General features: G+C 31.7%; 1 protein-coding gene across 4 annotated transcripts in view; it reads right to left on the bottom strand.

The window, feature by feature from the left end:
- Positions 1–20743, bottom strand: part of LOC141451161 (uncharacterized) — a 36022-nt gene that overhangs the window by 5635 nt on the left and 9644 nt on the right. For 2 of the 4 annotated variants that reach the window (XM_074122311.1, XM_074122310.1), the window contains exons 4-6: positions 8918–9033; positions 4448–4615; positions 133–231 (exon numbers count right to left, since the gene is read on the bottom strand). The gene's annotated coding sequence lies outside the window, so the exon portion shown is untranslated. Of the gene's footprint in view, positions 1–132; positions 232–4447; positions 4616–7230; positions 7246–8917; positions 9034–19721; positions 20680–20743 lie in introns of those variants that run through there. The other 2 variants (XM_074122312.1, XM_074122313.1) reach the window with 2 other exon arrangements.

The following is a 20743-nucleotide window of genomic DNA, read 5'->3' as shown; positions in this document are numbered from 1 at the left end:
TTAGAACATTCACAAACACAAAATGGAAACCATTATTTATAATACTTATTATATTTATCTTCTTAAAATACTTTCTGTAGCATTAAGCGACAACTATTTTTCTTGAATTATTTTATAAATATTATTTCTTACCTTATACAGAATGCCACTGCTTTGCATGCTTTTGCTACCCAAGATAATCGCATTTTTCTAGCGCAGGATCTTAGGCTCGTAGTTGTTGCCCTCGCTATCCTGAAAAGAGAAGTGCGTCAAGATTTATTCCAAATAAATAAATACTTCTGGTAAGAAGATAAAAGAGATTTCATTCAATTCATTATGCATTCTTTATTATTTTGCAACTATACTGGTATAAATTTTACACTTATAGGTTAAAAACTGGTATTGAAATAACAAAAATTTGAATCTAAATGAGTGTATAGAATCTGTTAATTTCTTTTAAAAGTAAAATATTAAACATTGTAATATTTCAGATCCCCGTTAGGCTCTGGAGCTACAGATAAATTTTGCTATTATTTATTAAATAATCAATTTAATAGCTTGTAAACATCATAAGAAACAAGGAGCGAGGCCTCTATTTAAAGTATAATGTTGAACTTTCAGCTTAATAAGAAAAAGAAAGTAAAGTGTATCCTATAGGATTATTTACGGAATTACGTTATAACGAAAAAATCGTCCTTTTTAGTAGAAAATTAAAATGCGAATTTAGAGCCTTCGTAGGCTAAGAACAATAGTCTTTTGGCCGAGTCACAGGACATCAAAGTAATAACAATGTAGTTAAATTTGAATATAAATGTACCTTATACTATTCTCTGCAATTAAATCAATGTCAATTAAATGTTTTAGGAAAATAAATATAATAAAGAATCAAAAATCAGTACGATAGGATCTTTAGTTTTGCTCACCGTTGCTCAGAAAGTTTATAAGCTAGTAACTATTTGAGGCAAGTTGTGAAAGTGAGTAATACAACTTTCCTTTAACTCTGTTTATAAGAAAAAAAGTTTTCCAAACACCACTACAAGTGTTAAAAGTGGTTTCCTATTGCTTTCTGAGTCAGACAATTTCAGAACACCCTAGAAAAGCGTAGATACTAGCACTAAATAATAAATATTTCTTATAGCAAGTTTACAATACTTTTTTGATACTTGTACAATACATAGAGATTATAAGTTACTAATATTTTTTACGTTGGACTATAAAAATAATTATCATGTACATATTCATACATATTCTTTACCTAATATTTGTATTAGGTAAATAATTAAATTTTTAACAATTTGATTTAATAAAAAGTATGATGAAGATAATGTGCGATGGGCTGAAGGTTTTTAGCTACCAAGTGAGAAGAATAAAGGCACTCCGGGGGACCTAAAGTGAAGTGTTCTATCTGAAATCTAAGAGGATGACTGGAGTAGAAATCGATACGTTTGAACTCTTTAAAAGCTTCAACTTAAAGAGAATTCAATGTTGAAACAATAAGGTCTTAAACAATAGAATGTTAAACAGAAAAAGTTCGAAGCTTATAGAAACATATTACTACAAAAAGATTCAATAAATTAAAAAAATTATAGATTTTAGTGCGTACCAAGAAGAGAAAATAAGCATTATCATTCTTCTGATGTGGGTTCTCACTGTTCATCTCTTTCTGCAACTCTTACAGTAAATAGTAAAAGTAAAGTAAAGTAATCCGCCTATTTTTTTCAGGCTGGGCTTAACGTCCAACTACCGTTTACTAGGTGTCGTGGACGGAGGCGAATAGCACACGTACTTTACTATTTCTCATTTAACCATTAAATAAGATCCAAGGCCAAGACCGGGAATCGAACCCAGTACCACAATGCATATTAGCTTTATAGGTCTCACCTCTTAACCCGCTAACTCTTACAGTTCTACGTTATTAATCTAATGCGAATAGTACATTTACTTAACGTTTAGTAATCCATCTGAAGTCCATTCTATGAAGTCTCTCAAAATCCATTTAACTATCAAACTTCAGGCACGCATTCGCAATTACTTTTCCATGCCCCTTAAAATGATCACAGTCACAAGCATTTATATTTACCACTTAGGTTCCTAACCTTAAAACCTGTAATCACTCAACTGCGATATTTACGATCACTTTCAAGGGCCTCATATATGGCAAATACCTCACCTTTGCGGAACAAAGAACCTCTAACCATTAAAAACCACAAATCTTTCACCACATACCATCATATCCTCGGCTGTCAATCTTCATCGCCTAACTCGAAGCTAAGCCAAGTTTTTACCCGGCTCTGGCCATCACCTGGTTTCCCGTACATCATGACTCGAGGGACGACCCGCTTAAAATGATCCAACCATCATAAATAATTATTTTAATTATCAAATCAAACCAAATCTGCCTTGAGGGTACGGTGCTAAACATTGGTTCTGATTATACATTTAACCGCGGCCGCACCCAATCTGAATGTGTACTGAATTTCGAACAATAATAGTAATAAACGAATGAAGGAGGTGTACGGAGAGCATTAAGTTAATTTACTTTGCGTCTCTATCTTCTCTAATGAGTCTAGCCTTTATTAGTAGAAGATTTTGGGCCGTAGATTTAAAGAAATTGAATTCTATGATAAAGCTTTTTTGAAAATTGTAAACTAATGTTTCAGATGACTGGTGAGTAGGTAGCGAGGTGAGGATTTTGAGAGTTTGTAGGGCTAGAGAGTATTGGAAATAAGTAAAATACCACAAGAATAAATACTAAGGAATTTATAGAATTTCGGACAGCAAATTACAGATCATCGGTACAAAATTAATTAAGGGAGTAAAACCCTTTAGGTTGGCAGAACCGTTTTAAGAAACGTACCATCCTTCTTTTCGCCTAGTTCCCTTTTCCAATATCTCTACTAATTAATAAAGCAAGATGTTTGAATTGCATTCAAATGCCGTGTGAGTTTAAATGAAGGTCATACATTTAATGAAATTTTTGAAATTCAAGCAAATTCTTATATTTTTGCAATAATTAATGACGTACAGGCATAGTAACAAAATGAAATATATTAATAATAATTTTAAAAAAAAACTATTTTGGACTTGGAATTGAGACAAACTCCACAAAAACAAAAGTTATGTATTTATTAATTTTTAACTAATGTGCTAAATTTAAATTTCTTTTTTAAATTTATGAATATATTTGTAGATTTTAATTTATGAGTAAACAAATGTGTAGATAATAAATTTAGTAGTATGAATTGAGCAAAAATGGTAATGTGGGGATGTATAAATTGTAAATGGAATATTTAATGGCTGCGGTAGACAGATCAGCTGAAGGGAATACCAGCGGTTTGGTGATACAAATGTTGAAACAGGCGCACTTAATAATATATATGTATCTTTGGCACTGAAACCACAGCCTCTCATTGATTCAATATATATATGTATATATATTGAGAAGTTTTTGGTACACTGTCAACACCTGGTTACCTTTTCTATCTAATTTATCCCTTTAAACTAAAGATAGGGATAATTTAATTTAGTTGATGATATAATATTTTTTGTTTTGTTTTTGTTTTCAACATATTTATTTAATTTGTTTTTTAATATGGTACTTCAAAGCCTTCTGGACCCTTCTGGCTATATTTTAGATTCTAGAGATTCTCTCAGCCATAACAATGTACTAAATTACTATAACTGTACAAAAGCAGTAGACAAATTTCTCAGTTTATAGATTAAAGTTTACATTGTTATTTGCAGATGACATGGTTTTTTTCATCATGAATTGAGAAAATCGGTTACTACTGGCCCCTCCCCAACAGTTACAGATACTTGCTAAGACATATGTATAACTGACTAAATTTCTTTCACCAAAACGAAGTAGCTGACCTTGCGAGGAATCTGACACGATCCAATATAGTTGATAGTAAATAAAAGAACAGTCGAGAAGGAAGATCAGTTAATTTTTTACCCAATTAAATTTGAACCAAACCCAAAAAGAATTGCACACTGATACAGCTATGATTCGCTCGGAAAATTTAGAGAGGAATTTTCTGAATGATAAGTTAACAAAGGATATTATAATTAATAAGGCCGTTTAAACACTATACCCGTGATGGCGAACCTATGACACGCGAACTCATTTTGGGTGACACGCATCGACAGAGACAAAAAAATTATTATAATACTTTTAAGCAACGTAGCGGATCTGTGTAGCACTTTGAAGAAATCACACTATTTATTGAGAATAAGGATCTCGTAAACTTTCCTCAGATCAATGACCATAAAGTGGGTCATTTAATAAATCCTTTTTCCTACTGTGATTGCAAATATAAAAAAATTATGAATATTACTATATGGAACACCGACACCAGAGTTAAGTTAGGGTTTTTCAAAATTATGACACACTGAGCACAAAAGATTCGCAATCACCACTCTATACATTTATATGAAACTATAAAACGTCTATACACTCGATACCCACCTTTCTGTAGGCAAACCTTCGCAGCCTTGGTTCTTCAGGCAATTCATTTCACAAATGTACACTGTTCAGGTAAGAGTGTAACTTCAAAGTCTTCAGGCATAGTTCGTGGAGATTATTGCATCGTTTATGTGAAGTGTGTCAAGAAAAGTTGCATAAAACGGGAAAAAGCTGCATTTGAGAACAGAAAAAAAAATATATATAAATAAATACTCATAAAAATAAAAAGTGTTATGAAAAAATTATTATGAAAAAAAGTGTTTTGAAAAAATATTATGAGGGAGGTTTTCTTAGAGCTAATAGTAAGATATTGCATTAGATTAACTGTCGACCACAATTTTAGATGGCCAAAATTTCATACTTTTGAATTTTATTTTATACTCTACAATTTCTTAGTCAACCAAGGAAGATGGGTCTGACGAGAAGACTTTTTATTTAAAAACTTCAAGGAGACCAGGTCGAGTGGAATCCAGTGTGAGCCTTGGAAATCACGTGGTTAATTCACAAACCAGTTTAAATATCTGGGAGCAATCGTGACTGAAAAACAAGAAACTGCAGAAGAAGTACGAGTTGCGGCAGGCAACAGATGTTTCTTCGCTCTCTAAGAAGCCGTTGAAATCCAGGGGTTTAACAAGCAGAGCTAAGATCCTTATTTACAAAACCATCATTCCAGCCTGTGGTAACGTATGGTTGTGAAAGTTGGGTAATTACAAAAGCTACCAAAAACTAATCAACATATGGGAAAGAAAAATACTTCGACGAATATTTGGATCTGTCTGCGATAGTGGGCGCCATGGAGAATTATAAAAAATGAAGAGCTTCGGCAGATATTTGGGGAACCAGATCTCTGATATCTTTTGTAAGAAAAGTGACTTGGAGATGTCAAAAGAATGCCAAAAAACAGTATTTCAAGGAAACTTTTGGAGGGAGGCTTCGTATGAGATGGTGTGGAAGAAGTTTTGAGGGGAATGGGTGTCAGAAGTTGGCGGAGGTACGCCTAAGACAAAGCTGAATGGCAAAAGACAGTGGAGGAGGCCCGGTCTTTGTAGGGTAGGTATTGTAGGTATTCTACAATCTCTTAGTTTGGATACATATTGGAGAAGGCACCTTACTTTGAGTAGGCCGATACTATTCCACATAGCGTGAAATATGTATGTTTACTGTTCAACTTCACAATATCAATTTATAACAAAATTTCATAAATATTTTGTTAAAACGTAGGTTCGGCAAATATGTCTTTTCCATTCGAAGTATTTTAAACTGAAAATACTAATTATAACGATACTTTTTGTTGGTAAATTACTTTTTTTTCTATAGCGAAAATAAGATGATTAAGCATATTTACCAAATTGGTATTTGTCTTTCTTAAAAGGGAACTTATTATTAATTTTTATAATTAACGAAGAGATATATTTAACTTCATTACTAAAGCACTCAGGCTAAGAAAAATAACGCTCACGCAACATTTACAGAAAATGTTTATCTTAAAGTAGCAATCAGTCCTAACACAGTTGCAACAGAATTCATATTCCTTTATGTATTAAGAAAAATTAGACCCACAGAAAAGAATGTATTGTAATGTCTATTAATGTTATTTTAGCAGCCAGACATGTACATATTTTATGTGCCACACCATAATCTTATTTTGCGATCTTGCAAGCTTGTCCCAACCATTCCTATTAATCATGATCATCTAGTTTAAAAATATTTTTAGCTTAGTCTGGTTTATGAAATATTGTGATTCAGCACTTGGATTATATACATTAAATTCTAATATCAAATCAGATTCAAACTTAATTGGCCTCAGTACAGTTTCCAAATTCTTCCTACTTTTATTTTTTTTGGTAATCAGAAATGAACTATTTCAAATGTTTATAGAAATCTGATAATAAATAACTTACAAATTTTTGTTGTTGACCAAACTTAAATCCTTTTTCACTGATTTTTATTTGTTCCGAAGATATATTCAGTTAGATACTAGTTTTTTATTAAATAGAGTCTATTGTGACTAATTGTTGAAAGCTACCTTTCCAATAGACTCGGAAGGGATCTAATGACAAATTATCATTTCCTGGTGCCTACACTCTGCGCTGCCAAAACCTTATTTGCAACCAATATGTTGATTATTTCACAAATCATCTGTGGCTGTGAGATAGACTGCGCGGCACAAACATAGTTTAATTTTAAGCATTATTCGATTCGATAGTGCAAGTCGTTAAGCGTAAAAAGTCAAATACAATCTTCACTCCACATTAAACGTAATTATAATTATTTCTAAATAATCTTGCTAAATACTGAATTACTAAAGCTGGGGTTCAATATGGCCGGATATAAAAATAAAATCAAAAAGAAATGAATGTGTCATTAAATGAATTTTAATATGATGTTATATAAATAGAAAGACAAGAGCAATTATATTTAGGCGACTAACATATAATTTATTATCTTCTAGACCCATTCATTCTTCGCCATTATTACATTATACAGTTCGCTAACTACCTTAAAATTATCACCAAATAAACTATTACCACTTAAGTTTTGCCCAGCAATGACTGTAAAAGTTTGTTTGTTCATAAAAATAGAAGTTTGTCCTAATAAATCTACTTAATAGCTACTCTATCTTATTGATTCTGAGAGTTGTTATTGATAATTGAGTGAAAACGAAAAAATATCTTATTTTTTATGATTTAAATGTAAGAGAAAAAAGCATTTTAGACTTTTTATAATATAACAAAATTAAATACCGTAAACCTAAAGTAAGCAAGTCTTCTTGCATTCCTACAAACCATTTTCTCAAATAAGTAGAGCATCAAGGTCCAACAACTGGGTCAGTTTGACTTCAACAAGAAAAAACAGTCGTTGTGCAGATTGTGACAGCAGAAATATGAAACGTTCTCTTAAATCATGGGTGACTGCGGATACAGACCAGAGGTGCTGATAAGAAGTTTCTCCTAGATCTACAATAAGGCCACCCACCCAATAAACCTCTTGTGGTTACAGTATAAATCACAAGAAATATTTATTACCTCTACCGACTGCTCACTCGTAGAAAAAAAAGGTTATAAAGAGCAGGTTATTGAGTAAAATTTCTTTACAACGAAATTAACTCTTGTAGTGTATACTCTATGTATGCTAACATCTAAACGTATGTGTGTTTATTCATTTTTGTTCATTACGCAAAATTTACAATCCGTAGCCCAATCTGCAAACTAAATATCTCAATATGGGAGGGGGTCTTATTTTTTTATCTGCGCAAAATCTAGATTTATTTTACGTAACTATTAATTAGTGTTATAACAAAGTTATGCAATAAATGTCGAATGAATACTAAAGTAGATTAGAAGTATAGTACAATAAAGTTATGTAATCAGTGTTAATACAATGCATTAATTGTAGTTACAGTTGAGGCCATTCTAAAGGTCTCAGAATTTATGCAAGGGCCGATTATTACTCTACACCTTGAAGGTAGGTGTGCTATCGGTAGCGCTAGAGCTATTGGAGCAAACCAGGGGACAACCTTCGTTGTCCAGATAATGACCTGACCCGCAACAATGCCGTCCCTCTTTGTTTACATTGATTACAGACCACTACTATCCCACTTCATCAAAAGATACTAATGTATTATTACCGTTACGTCCTGCCTCAGCTTGAAATTTTTAAAATACCCAAAATATTGATTAGTTCTACTGTGTATTGTCTTAAGAATATTCCAGGTAATTTGTTGGTCTTTCCGCTTTCCAATAGAGAAACTGAAGAAAACAGATATGCTGGTGGCACCTTCCAATACATTGTTCGACCGCCTGTTGCTACATCTTTCTTGTCAGAACAAGTAGAAATTTGGCCTTAGTCAATTCGTACTTTCAATTTGACCCAAGAAAATTTGTATTTTTTTCAGTAAAAGGCCTACTCCACATATACCACCTTTAAGGTCACTTAAATTTAGAAGAGCAACAATTTAGAGAAGCTCCGACGTCACATTCAGCAAACATGGAACAAGATTCCATAAAAGAAGGTAGATCTCCTCAAATGCCGTAATATGTAACATTGGAACAGAGAATATATTATTAACTAAAATGATGTTATGCATAATGACGCCATAATACTCTCTATAATGAAAGTAATCTTCAAGTTTCAGCCTGGTTTTATAACTTCTGAGGGTGTCAACTTTTAAGCATAAAACCAACATTCCTCACAAGTATACCACATGACAATCAATAATATAAGAAAAAGACTTCATTGAACAGCTTTTACCACTTGGGAGCCTAGAAGCAGAACTTTTTTACAACCATCGTTTGGCTTATTGATACTCTTAACCCTGCTATCCGATGACAGTGGAATGCTTTTGCTTCAGTTTCTGCAAGGATGGTACTAAATTGTAAACCTTCTATCCACTCAGTGAATCTATCCCATGTGGTACCTCAGATAAGAGTTTATCATCTAGGTCATGAAATATATTTCGACATGATTGCTTACACTTTACTTTTTGGCCCTGTTCGCTTGTTCTTTTCTATTCTTGATGGTCCTTTATTAATTGGTCACACGAATGGTGAGGTCATCTGCTTCGTAGTCAGCCTTGATGGACTTGATACCTGGATGTACAATATTAGGATTAATTTAAGCAATGTTTACTTTAAATATGAAGATTGGTGTTATATAAGGACAGTTATTTTTTGTACTCTTAAAATCTAAAAATAACATTGTAACTGATCTATTGAACAAGATTTTTATTTTTATTTTGCAACATTGCTGAAAGTCTTCAATACTTAGAAGAGGATATCTAAGTTTTAGAAATAATCCATCAAACTTAGATGAGAATGTAAGAATCGCCAATTATAGGGGACAAATCTTACATTGCAAATAGGTTTTTTAATGAATTATAATTTAAAAAAAAAACAGGGAGTACAAAGAACTAGAACATATTTTTATTTATTTTGTCATTACTTATTTATAAAATATGTTGCTTGACAAATATTTCTGTTACTAAAAGAAGAAAAGTTGAAGATGGTTTGTTGAAACGTCCAGGAGTTTATAAAAATATGATTAAAAGAAGAGACTATCAATATTGATTACAAGTATTTTTATAACTTTTTTTTTAAACATTAATTACAAATTATTTTCCTAAAGGTTACATGAGGTTGATTTGTTCAATGACCGGTTAAAAAAACATGGTTCAGCGAGTTCAGTGTATAATACTTCAAGAGAAAATTTCTACACTAATTTATTACCGAGAAAAGAAGTGATTTTACTTTCACCTGAACGAGAAATATTATGATTACTTTTTATTATTTTTTATTTTTGTTTTTGCTGTCTTATAAGAATTTCAAATAAACGCGATTTTCATTTCAATACCACTCTAAAATATTCAACATTTTTGGTTAAAACCAAATTTTTGGTTTTTGAGAAGTAAAAGAAAAATTAAAGGATCTGAACTTTATTAATCTGTCTAGTAAAGTACGAGTATCAAAATTGTTAAGTGAGTAATTCATATTCAAGTAAAAATCTTCAGGTGCAAATACATAATATTTAAATTTCAAAAAGTTAAGTATGATTGCGAATTTGATAAAACATAGAAGATACACTAAAAGTATTTAAGCTGGAATAGCAGCGCTCTCGGTTTTTCTACCCTTACTATATACTTGTAACAATAATTAATATAAATTTATAACTGAGAATACCTCTGTAAAACATTAATTTTGTATAATAAAACGCGTGACCTTTAAATATAAGCGATAAACATCCCAAATTTAAAGAATATCGTAAAGCCGTTTAAAAAATAAAAGAAAAAATTTAAACAAACTAATTAATAAAAGTGCCATCATCTTTTGTTATAATCGATTTGAGATACCCAAAGAAGATTAATTTAAACATCATCTACTTAGGTCCTGTTTGTACGACGCTAAGTGCTTTGTTTTTTCTATATTTATCTTAGGCTCCATTTGCCGTTCTCTTCCATTAAATTCCTAACATATATATATATACAGATATATATATATGTATTACTCTTTATTTTTGGCTTTCCTGAATTCCTTTCTTAATTACTGCACTTTATTTCTATCAACTTTCTCAATCAGCCATTATAACATGCTTCCCTCATCACAAACATTGATTAATGACGTCATCTTTTCTTTTGATTTTATTATTATTATTATTATTTGTTGTTGTTATAAGACTTTCCTAATGTACTGTACTGCTGTACAGTGACAGTGGCATGATAATTTTCATTTATATACACGCCTATACTTTCGTGTTTTTAGCCATCTCCTACTTTCCTCTTTTAACAACTAAAAATTGTTGCAATTTTTATATAAACCTTTTTAATTTCTAGTATTTACGTGACCATAAACATGTACTTTGGTAAAAACTATAATTGCAAAAATCCATCACTTTCGCAGTACCTTCCCGAATAACTATTAAGTGAGCATGATGTAAAAGCGATAATTACCAAAGAACTGAAAGAATTAAATATATATATTTATATATATAAAAAGCTGTTCAAAAAAAACATATCCAAATAGTTCACAAATTTAGATTTAGATTAATTCTTGTCTGCAACTTGCGGCCTTTGTATCATATATTATAGAAGGAGGAGGAGAATGCTTTTTCTATTTCCATCAGTTTTAGTCATCTCATTATTTTGGGATGATGCGCAGATGAATGAAGCTTGCATGCAATTTTTACCCACGCTAGTGACACAACCAATCTAACTATAGTCATACCAACTATATATGTATTATTGGCATACCCAAATAATACCAAATTTGCGATTATTAATTCTTTTTTGACTAAAATAAGATTATTGTTAACTAAATATTTGTGCAAATGACAAAGATTTGTTACTAGATTCAATGTAATTGTTTGAAGTTTTCTATATTTTATTATTAAAACACTAATATGTTTCTAATAGCAGTTAATGGTTGAAATATAATTTACCATCTTTGCAGCATTAATATTATTTCCCTCAAGTAAGGAATTAAAAGCTTTGTCTCTCTATGATTACAACTAATTATTCTTCTTAAAATATTCTCCTAAGAAAACTGCATCTAAAATTAGAACTTTTTTTAATGAAAAATGTATTTTTTTTATTATTATCTATTTCGATTAAATTAGATTTCAGATTATATCATTTTTAAAAAAAGATTATCTTGCAAAAAAAAAAAATTGTATTTCTGCACTAAAGCAGTTGTAACCAACAGTTGCTGTCACTGATATTTACGAAATACTCGTATAATATTTAGATGTATTAAATCATATGGTAGGTTTTCTAAAAACATTTATTATGTATTAAAATTTATGAGTTTCTTTTAGAAGAAAATTGAGAAATATTACATTTTATGCATGTGTGCCAAACTCGACGCACTAAATCTTGGCCAACGAAAAACCAAAATCATAAAACAAAGTACTGTCAAAATAAAAGCTTGAATTTGCTTTTTGTGCTTGCTTTTGAGCTATTAACAAAAAAAAATCATTTGATTTTCTTTGGATGAAAGAGAGTGCCTGTGATCTGAATCCAACTCTGTTAAGGGAAATTTCTTCTTCAATTGACCATTTTCCATCAAACATTTTCGGCATAAATTGTATCCAACAGCACTATAGTCCTCTTGCGGGATGTTTTCCTTCTACAGTAATGGTCGCCAGATAAATCTTTCTATACTGAAATGTATTTATTTCTTGCGCTTTCCACTGATTTTCAAATATCATCGGAAATAATTGTATTGGCCGTCTTTGAAGGATAAAAGTCGATTTTACAAAATGACTGTGAATGTTTTGTAGTTGCTTTTTGTGAAAAAAGTTTAACATAAAGAGAGAGAAAGTGCAGGTCTTTCAGTGAGTCCACCAACAAGGATAAAATAAGAACTTGATGAAGGAAATCACGACATAAAGCGTTCTGTCATGTTTCTAAAACAATAAAATTTGTGAACTGAAGATTGAAGTTGTTTATCCTAATGAAGCAGTCAACAACATAAACATTTCTGGATTTCCAACCACCTTCATTATTACAATTCAAATTAAAAGAAAAATTAAAAAATTTTGCGTTAGATGAATTTATTTATTACAAACGCTAACAACCAGCCCATCCTCTTTTGATTCTAACAAAGACTTAGAAGACTTTGCTTTTTAGTAATTTATAAAAGAACAACAACAAAAAAGTACAAAAATAAATGGAATAAAAAAACTAAAGTTTAATAAAAACCCAGTTGATGGTGAATGTTCTAAGCTTAATTTGTATTTAATTTTGCTCTAATTAATAAGGAAGGTTTATGTTCACCACTTTTAATTAAATGTGCTCTGGGGAATAAAAAAAAATACAAAATAAAATATGATAATTTAATAATGAAAGAAATCTATTTGATTTTTTATGGAATATAAACTTCATTTACCCGAAAAAATGTTTATACCCATGTGTACAGATTATAGAATGAATCTAAAACAGTATAACAATTATTGATTTAAATACAAAAGTAATAAAAATAGGCGCTAATGACCATCACAGTCGATGCCCCCCACAAAAACTGACATTTTTACAAATTTTTTTAAAAATTTATTTGTTTAAGTTACACCAGCGCCTAGATACGCTATAAGTAACAATGACAATAACTGACCACTACAAACTCACTAAATGAGGGGAGAAGTTACCCAGTGATAACACTCCCTAAGTCGTCTCCAAGGATTAGCTACTCTATTCAGAAGAGAGAAAAATCGCGAGGCCACTGGCGTTTTAATCGCCTGGGAGGATGATCTGGAAGGTGATGAGATGATAAATGGCGGACAAGAGAGGATTGGAATGAGAGTGCAAGTTCTGATGAAAACTTTTATAACGAGTTCGTGGACTTACAAACGGAATTTCCAAGTCTGTGTGGATAGTTAGATTTGAAACGTAAAATGGAGCTGTTTAACGATAGTGTGTAGAATTTTAGACTGATGAGTTTGAATTCTGTGAAGATTGGAGCGTTTCGTTGAACCCCACAGTTCAATACCGTACGTCTAGGCGGGTTTTAGTATAGAATCAGACGGTTGTTATTAAGTGAAAGTTTTGAACGTTGGTCTAGCAGTCTTTTAAGTAGTCGATAACGCCAGTTAACTTCAGTTCTTTTAAGTCGTGTATGCGGGTTCCAAGTCAGTCTTTTGTCTAAATAAAGCCCAAGATAACGGACAACATTGGCAGGAGAAATTGGAATGGTTTAAAAAATGGAAAATCAAGTTGAATGAAACAAAATCTCAAAATATTACTTTTACTCTCCGCCGGATCATTCTTCCTCCTTCGAAGAATCGAAGTTTTCAAGACGGAATGTGAATAAGGAAAAAAAAACAAATGCTTGTTGAACAGTCTAGGTTTGACTACCTCTGGTTAGACCAAGAAAATGTATTAGTATATTTATTGATTTTTACTGGCATAAATTGAACCCGGAATTATTTTTAAAAGTTGGTTTATTATCTTATGAGGAAACTGTGAATAATAAGGAAAAAAAAGGGAAGGGATTAGCTATGTGGTTAGCATACTGGACTCCCACGCGGAGGTCCCGGGTTCGAATCCAGCTGCTGACCCTTAGATTTTCTCTTCCTAGGAGCTTCTTACAGCTCACTGTCCGGTGATGGACAGTGTTGTCTGTAACGAGAGAACACTGTCCGGAGGCCGGCAGTGCACTGAAAAAAGCTCCGGGCGCTAATAACCTCAGCTGTTGATGCGCCAAAAAAAAAAAAAAAAAAAAATTAGGAAAAAATTCTTATTTTCACTCTTTGTACAAGATTTGAATTGGAATTAGGGGCTCAAATCCATTACATTACGGACGAAAACAATACTAATTTTTCATGAGGTCTATATTTATGTTTAGAGGCCAATTGGTGAACTTGAACTTTAATGTTACCCGAGCAGAGAACAAGAGACTTTGCTTATTATGCAATTGGGGGGGGGGGAAAGAGGATATAATTCATTATATAGGGGGAGTGCCCCATTCTGCGGGAATTCCGGGTTCGATGGTTAGGCAAGCATTTATTAAAAAAAGAGGAGGTAATCCAAATTTTAAATGGTACCAATTGGAAGAAGTTGCACTATTATCACTTACAGGCAATAAAGTATCGGACAGTTTTTGGTAGATGAATTTAATTTTTAATTTAAAGAAAGGATTATCTTATGTGTAATTGAAATTAATTTATGTTTTTATGTATAGCCTTACGATTGTGCATGGTGTGGTATTTGTATGGGTGTTTTGTTCAATTTACAAAAGTAGAAAATATTTGTATCATTATTTTAATTATTACTGTTTGCCAGACTGGTTTTATGTATTCTTTAATTTTAATTTTTGTTTTATTTATATTTTTGGCTGGTTAACACTTTTTATGATTTTTAATTAATGTACAACACTTCTCTAGCAGATGGACTGAGTCCATGCTCAAGTATTTGGGAGGTTTATGAAATTTTCTGTAATTTGTAAAAAAGTATTTAAATAAACGCATTATTATTATTATTTGTTGATTTGCAAAGGTTTAGCTAGGAATTTTGGAACCATTAAAGTTGCTTCTTTTTTTATAGGCTACTAGAAGAGGTTTTTAGTCAGACTAGTTCTGCTACAATAATGTGTAGGGAACGGATTCGTATGTATTTACATATTTTTTTCTAGGCAATTTACAGACGTTTTTCAACTAGAAGTATTCATACTGACACTTTTTAAGCCGTTTGAGTCTACTTTTATTTCACATATTTCCACATATTTGGATGTTATCGCATATTTATACATATTTGATTAAAATAAATAAATATTTATACATATTTAATCAAAATATGTACATATTTTTTCATATTTTTCATTTTGGGCATATTTTCATAATTGGGAGATGGTTGACAGGAACTGTGAACCACAGACTGTAGGGCTGTGAATCACAGTGGGTACAATGGTTATTGTAATTTACACAGAATGCTGCTAAACAGTGACGGACACTTGTTAGTTCTTTGAAGTTGTCTGACGTTGTCTGTTCTTTCAGCTCGTTCGTTGAAGTGTCCAATTCATTTCGTTCGGTCACTTAGTATATTCTTTTTTGGGTGAAATGCCACGAACATCGGCCTCAAACAAACAACTGGTTGCTAAATATCTTCGCGAGTTTCCAGTAGAACTTTTTCCTGGGAGTAAGGGAGATCTGATCAGATCAAAACTGGTAGAAGTACTGAGCAAGAACAAAGGGTGGGAGACCATCTGCCAGATTTCTAATATTATCAGTGGAACAGAAGTCACCTCAGAACATCGTGTACCCTTTACAACCAACGAGATAACTTCTTTCAGCAAGACACCTATAACATCTGTAGATGTTGAACGATCTTTTAGTCGTTACAAGTCCATCTTACGCCCAGATCGTCGTCACTTTACGTTCCAACATTTGAAATTTCATGTGGTTGCAAACAATTTCGAAGAGTGAAGTTTTCAAAATTGAAAATTTAACACATCTTTTTATAAATAGTAAAAATGTTCTTTGTTGTATAAATCATTATAACTTGTAAAAACAAATTATTTTGTTCCTAATAAATTATTATAAATTGTAAAAATGTTCTTTTCTTGTATAAATAATTATAACTTGCCCCCCCCCAAAAAAAATCCATTTTCATAAAAAAAAATGTCCATTTTACTTAAATATTCCAGAAAATATTTTAAGAAAATCACGTATTTTCCACATAATTGACGAAAATAAATGCATATTTTAATTAAATATTTGGCATTTTTAAATACATAAAAATCCGTTCCTTAACAATGTGAAACCTGGCTTTTCAGAGCGCGGATGACTTCATTCTGGTTACACTGTTGGATGAACTTAGATTGTCATACAAGTATTTGCTCAGAGCTCACCATATTCATTGTCCCAACACTGTAAAAACAGGCTATGCACTATGCAATTTTTTTTTTTTTTTTTACTGTATATTTTAGTTTTTGTTCATTGGGTTGTTTCTGGTTTGTACAAAATTATTAGCGCTTTTAAAACCGTTTGCTGTTTTTCTTAGATATGATCTATCCCCTGCTTAAATCTAATTTACATTAAAAATAATAAAATAAATAAATAAATCTATTTTAGATTTATGCGGAAAGACCGAGCTGGTAGATTTCTCTGTTACATTGCAAGACCAGCATTTTTGATTGTACTGCATGGTAGCTTTTAGTTAAGCTTAATGAGATACATTCTATCTGACAGTATTTTGAGATAATAATCTGACATTACTTTAAACTGAATACAGTCAACCCTCCTATAACGCGGTACTCTCAGAACGCGGTTTCCATATAACGCGGAGCTGAAAATGCGACAGCCCTCCTATAAAGCGGTACTCTTACAGCGGTTTTCGTTCAATAACGTCCCATCCAATGAATGATTTTAACTGGATATGTTTATATAAACATTCAAGCTTATCTCTTAACCGTTTACGACATCGGTTTCAGTCGTCTCAGAGCTCTTTCACAGTACGTTTCGTTGGTGACCAATTCTTTCTAAAATTTTGTTGCTGGCACTGTTCTAGCGACAGCGAAGAAGCGCAAAATCGCTCCGTGACACTCAAACGGTTTATTTGTGGTTTATAATTGGACAACATTACACAATACTGCAAGTAATATTCTTCATTTGTTCTAATATAATAATAATATAGTTATTTATTTAACAAGTGTGGAAAGTAGTAGTACTTTTCCTCACACGAGGCAGGGTTTGCACGCACGAGCGAGCGAAGCGAGGCGAGTGCAAGTGCAAATTGCCGAGTGTGAGGAAAATACTTTACACTCGAGTTAAATATTATATTTTTTCTGCAACCATTAGGGTTATTATCTAAAAAAAAAAAACTAAACAGGAATCACTAGAATCCATTTTAAATTTCTATAAGGTAACACTATAACCTTTGTAACTGTTATAATTAAAAATATTTAATTATTTATTAATATTATTTTTATTTCTATATTCCTTTCAATTTTTGTTTCATTTTATTTATCATTTCCTTATATGAACTCTTCAATTCAATAAAAATAATTTATAATTTATCTTGTCTTTTTGTATTTATTGGTCTCCATATAACGCGGTACGAATGATGTGATTTGTACTAATTCTGAGTTTCTTATAGCGCGGTTTCCATACAACGCGGTAGATGGTTTCCAAACAACGCGGTACGAAATAGCCTTGTTTGTGCAGTTAAATCCGAGTTTCTTATAGCGCGGTTTCCATATAACGCGGTACGCACTCACCGTGTTATAGGAGGGTGGACTGTATACAGTTCCAAAACTTTTATTTAAACCAGTGATAACTAATTATTTAACAAAAATTTTAATGAGTACGACACAGATTTCTAGAGTAAAAAAAATGAATCTCTCAGTTTGAATTTGGAATCACCGCATAAAAATAGCGTTAAAAGAGATAATCAAAGAAATATCTAGCATTTTGAAACCAACTGTATTAATAAATCGGTCTAAGCAATGTTATTAAACATTATGTCTTACAATGGAGGATTACAACTGCCACAGGGTGCTGAAAGAGCAGAGGTCTTCTGGCTAATGCCCACATTCGGAAATAGATTACTGCTGGCGGTCATTAACTTTGCTTGCGAGTTTATTTACTCTTTCACTCAAAACGAGAATTATTTTTTGTTCATTTAGTTGTATTTAACAAAAATACTCTAAACCCTCTACAAGTGACAAGTAAGAAATATTAATGAACCAATTTTAATTAATAAAAAGAATCTACAAATACTATTTGTTAGAACCAGTTGATTTAGATTAAAAAAAAAAATAGAGATCACGCTAAAATGAAATCTATAAGAACCATTTTTTTTCATGCCAAATAAAAGTTGCTTGTTGAATTGATGTTGTTAGGAGGTGTTTATTTAGGTTGATAGTTGATTACTGGCACCAGGATTCTTGATTTTTAGCCAGAAATTATCACCATATAACAAAATCTGTACTAGAATGTGGATTGTTGATAAAAACTAGCTCTTAGTTCAACGCACTGTTGGAGCGTTCGAATCAAATAAACAGCATGAGATGTTGGGCAAATGTTGTTGTTAATCTTAAAAAAAATTAAATTCCACATCTAAATCTTCTTTTCATGTTCTTATGAAAGGCTTTCTCATCTTATCTCCTCACGCATTAAATTTCGAATATAACCAAGAGAACTGGGGCGCGTTTAATTCGAACAGAACATAAAGTAGCATGCTTGTTCATTGTATCTATGTTATTAAAATGTAGATGTTGTATATGTGCACTTTATCGTCAATGGAAGCATGCAGATTATACCAAATCACTATTCTATAAATCAAGCCCTAAAATGTTTAAATTCTCTAATAAAGATATTTTCATCATTAAAACGCAAAACTTTAAAAGAATATTTTATTTAAATTAGATTATTATTTGAAAGAAATGGAACCAAATGTTGGCAATGTTCAAGAATTTTATCCTTATCATTTACCATGAAGAGATCAAGCCAAGTGTGTGAAGAGGTTGTATGACGGCTAAGGTAAAACGGAACGAGATGGAATTATTAATGTAGGTGCTGCCACAAGAAACTACATTCATGTCAGTATTCCAATCACCAGACATAATAATATGATTGTACCCCTGATAATATTGGTTAAATATTATTTTCAAAGTCAGATATAAAGCCAATCTAAGGTGAACGATAGAGTACACCAACTAATATTTTAGATGACTATGACCAATCATTTCAGAAAAGAGGAACTCAAGTTGAGAACAATATGAAACGGTTAAAGTGGCTAATATAAATGGCATGCAAAGACTGATGAACAAATTGAGCTACCCTTCAACCCATATTTCAACCCAAACTGTCCAATCTAATTGACCCATAAACTGCTTGATTGACCACTATATCACTGATGTGCAGTTTCAACCATGTCTTAGACAAAGGCATCAAAATGGTGGTAATTCTTTGAAAAGAAAAAGTAACGAAACTCATCTATGTGTGCTAGTAACGATTGCCAATTCGTATGGGAAATAAGTAAGTTATCTAACAATAAGATGTTTATATGAATTTACGCAGATAATATTCTACAACAACATGAGTAGTCAATAAATGCTAAAAAATTAATAAAAATACACTGTTTAATAGTGTTAAATGCACATCTTTACAACTAAAACATGTTTGGGCTATAAAAGTTAATTTGGTAATAACCACGAATATCAACAAGACCCAAATGTGTAACAATATGATGTGATTAGATCTTTTCAAAAAATTAAACCAAAGAATAGTAATAATAAAAATAAATGAATAATTAATTATTTGTAACTAAAATTAAAAAATTAAAGTAATAAACCTGACAAATTAAAGATGTATGCAATTCATGCAATAGGAATATCATTTATTCCGCAACAGAATTCTTCTATTCATCACCAATATATACGGGAGATCATGGATTTATTTGTACAGTTCCAAAAAAATGTTTTGAGAATTTCAACCAATGTGTCCAGTAAAGAAACCTTTCTTAACCTTCCTTTAAACATTGAGACTGTCCCTAGTATCTTGCATGAGGAAAGTTAGAAATGGTTGAAAGAAATAAACTTGTAAGTCATTTTTTGTGCTATCAATTGCCTATCACTTTTGATTTAAAAATTCTTTTCGGATGATTGCTTGTTAACGTCCTTATTAAAAGACTCAACTGAACAATTTAATTCAGCAGTTAATGTGTAATGTTACCGTTGTAAGGTTAAATGCTCTGATGAAAGTATTGAGTAAAATCAATTCTACTAAATTGCTACTTTGTAGAATTAAAATTTTTTTAAATTTATTAGAATTTTTCGATTAAACCAATACGAAATGCTTGCCACTCTTCTTTAATGTAACTCATTCAGAGGGTTCTGTTTCTGGAGATTGTACGAAACACTGGAAAATACACTACATGTTGGACCAAAGCCATTCCTTTTCAACAAAGGAAACTTGGCACGACCCATCAAAACTAATTTTCTAGAGGGAGGTAAATGTTCGAAGCCAATTCATTAGCTATAGTTGGAAAAAACTGCCGTGAGTGAAAGTCTTAGAGTTTCCCAAATTGTAAATTTATTTTGAGTAGTTCCAAGATTCTGTGCAGGAAAAATTGTGGAAATAAAGTTCCTTAATAGAATTCCTTGGAGAGTATTGGAGGAACCGCTGAAAAAAGTTTAACATAGAGAAAGCGTGCCTACTCAAAATGGATGTGCTAAGTATTTGCTAAATGGGAGTAACTGTTGAGATTTTAAAAATGAGCGAAATAGAAAAACATAATAGAAGTTAATACGTTAAGAAAAGGCAGAGAAGTATTTTTGGCCATGTGTGTCGTGCGTGTAGCTGGTCACGAGGTGT

Source organism: Rhodnius prolixus, unplaced genomic scaffold, assembly GCF_049639745.1.
Source record: "Rhodnius prolixus isolate KJV_2025 unplaced genomic scaffold, Rpr scaffold_8, whole genome shotgun sequence".
Classification (NCBI taxonomy): domain Eukaryota; kingdom Metazoa; phylum Arthropoda; class Insecta; order Hemiptera; family Reduviidae; genus Rhodnius; species Rhodnius prolixus.
This window is presented reverse-complemented; position numbering and strand designations above follow the sequence as displayed.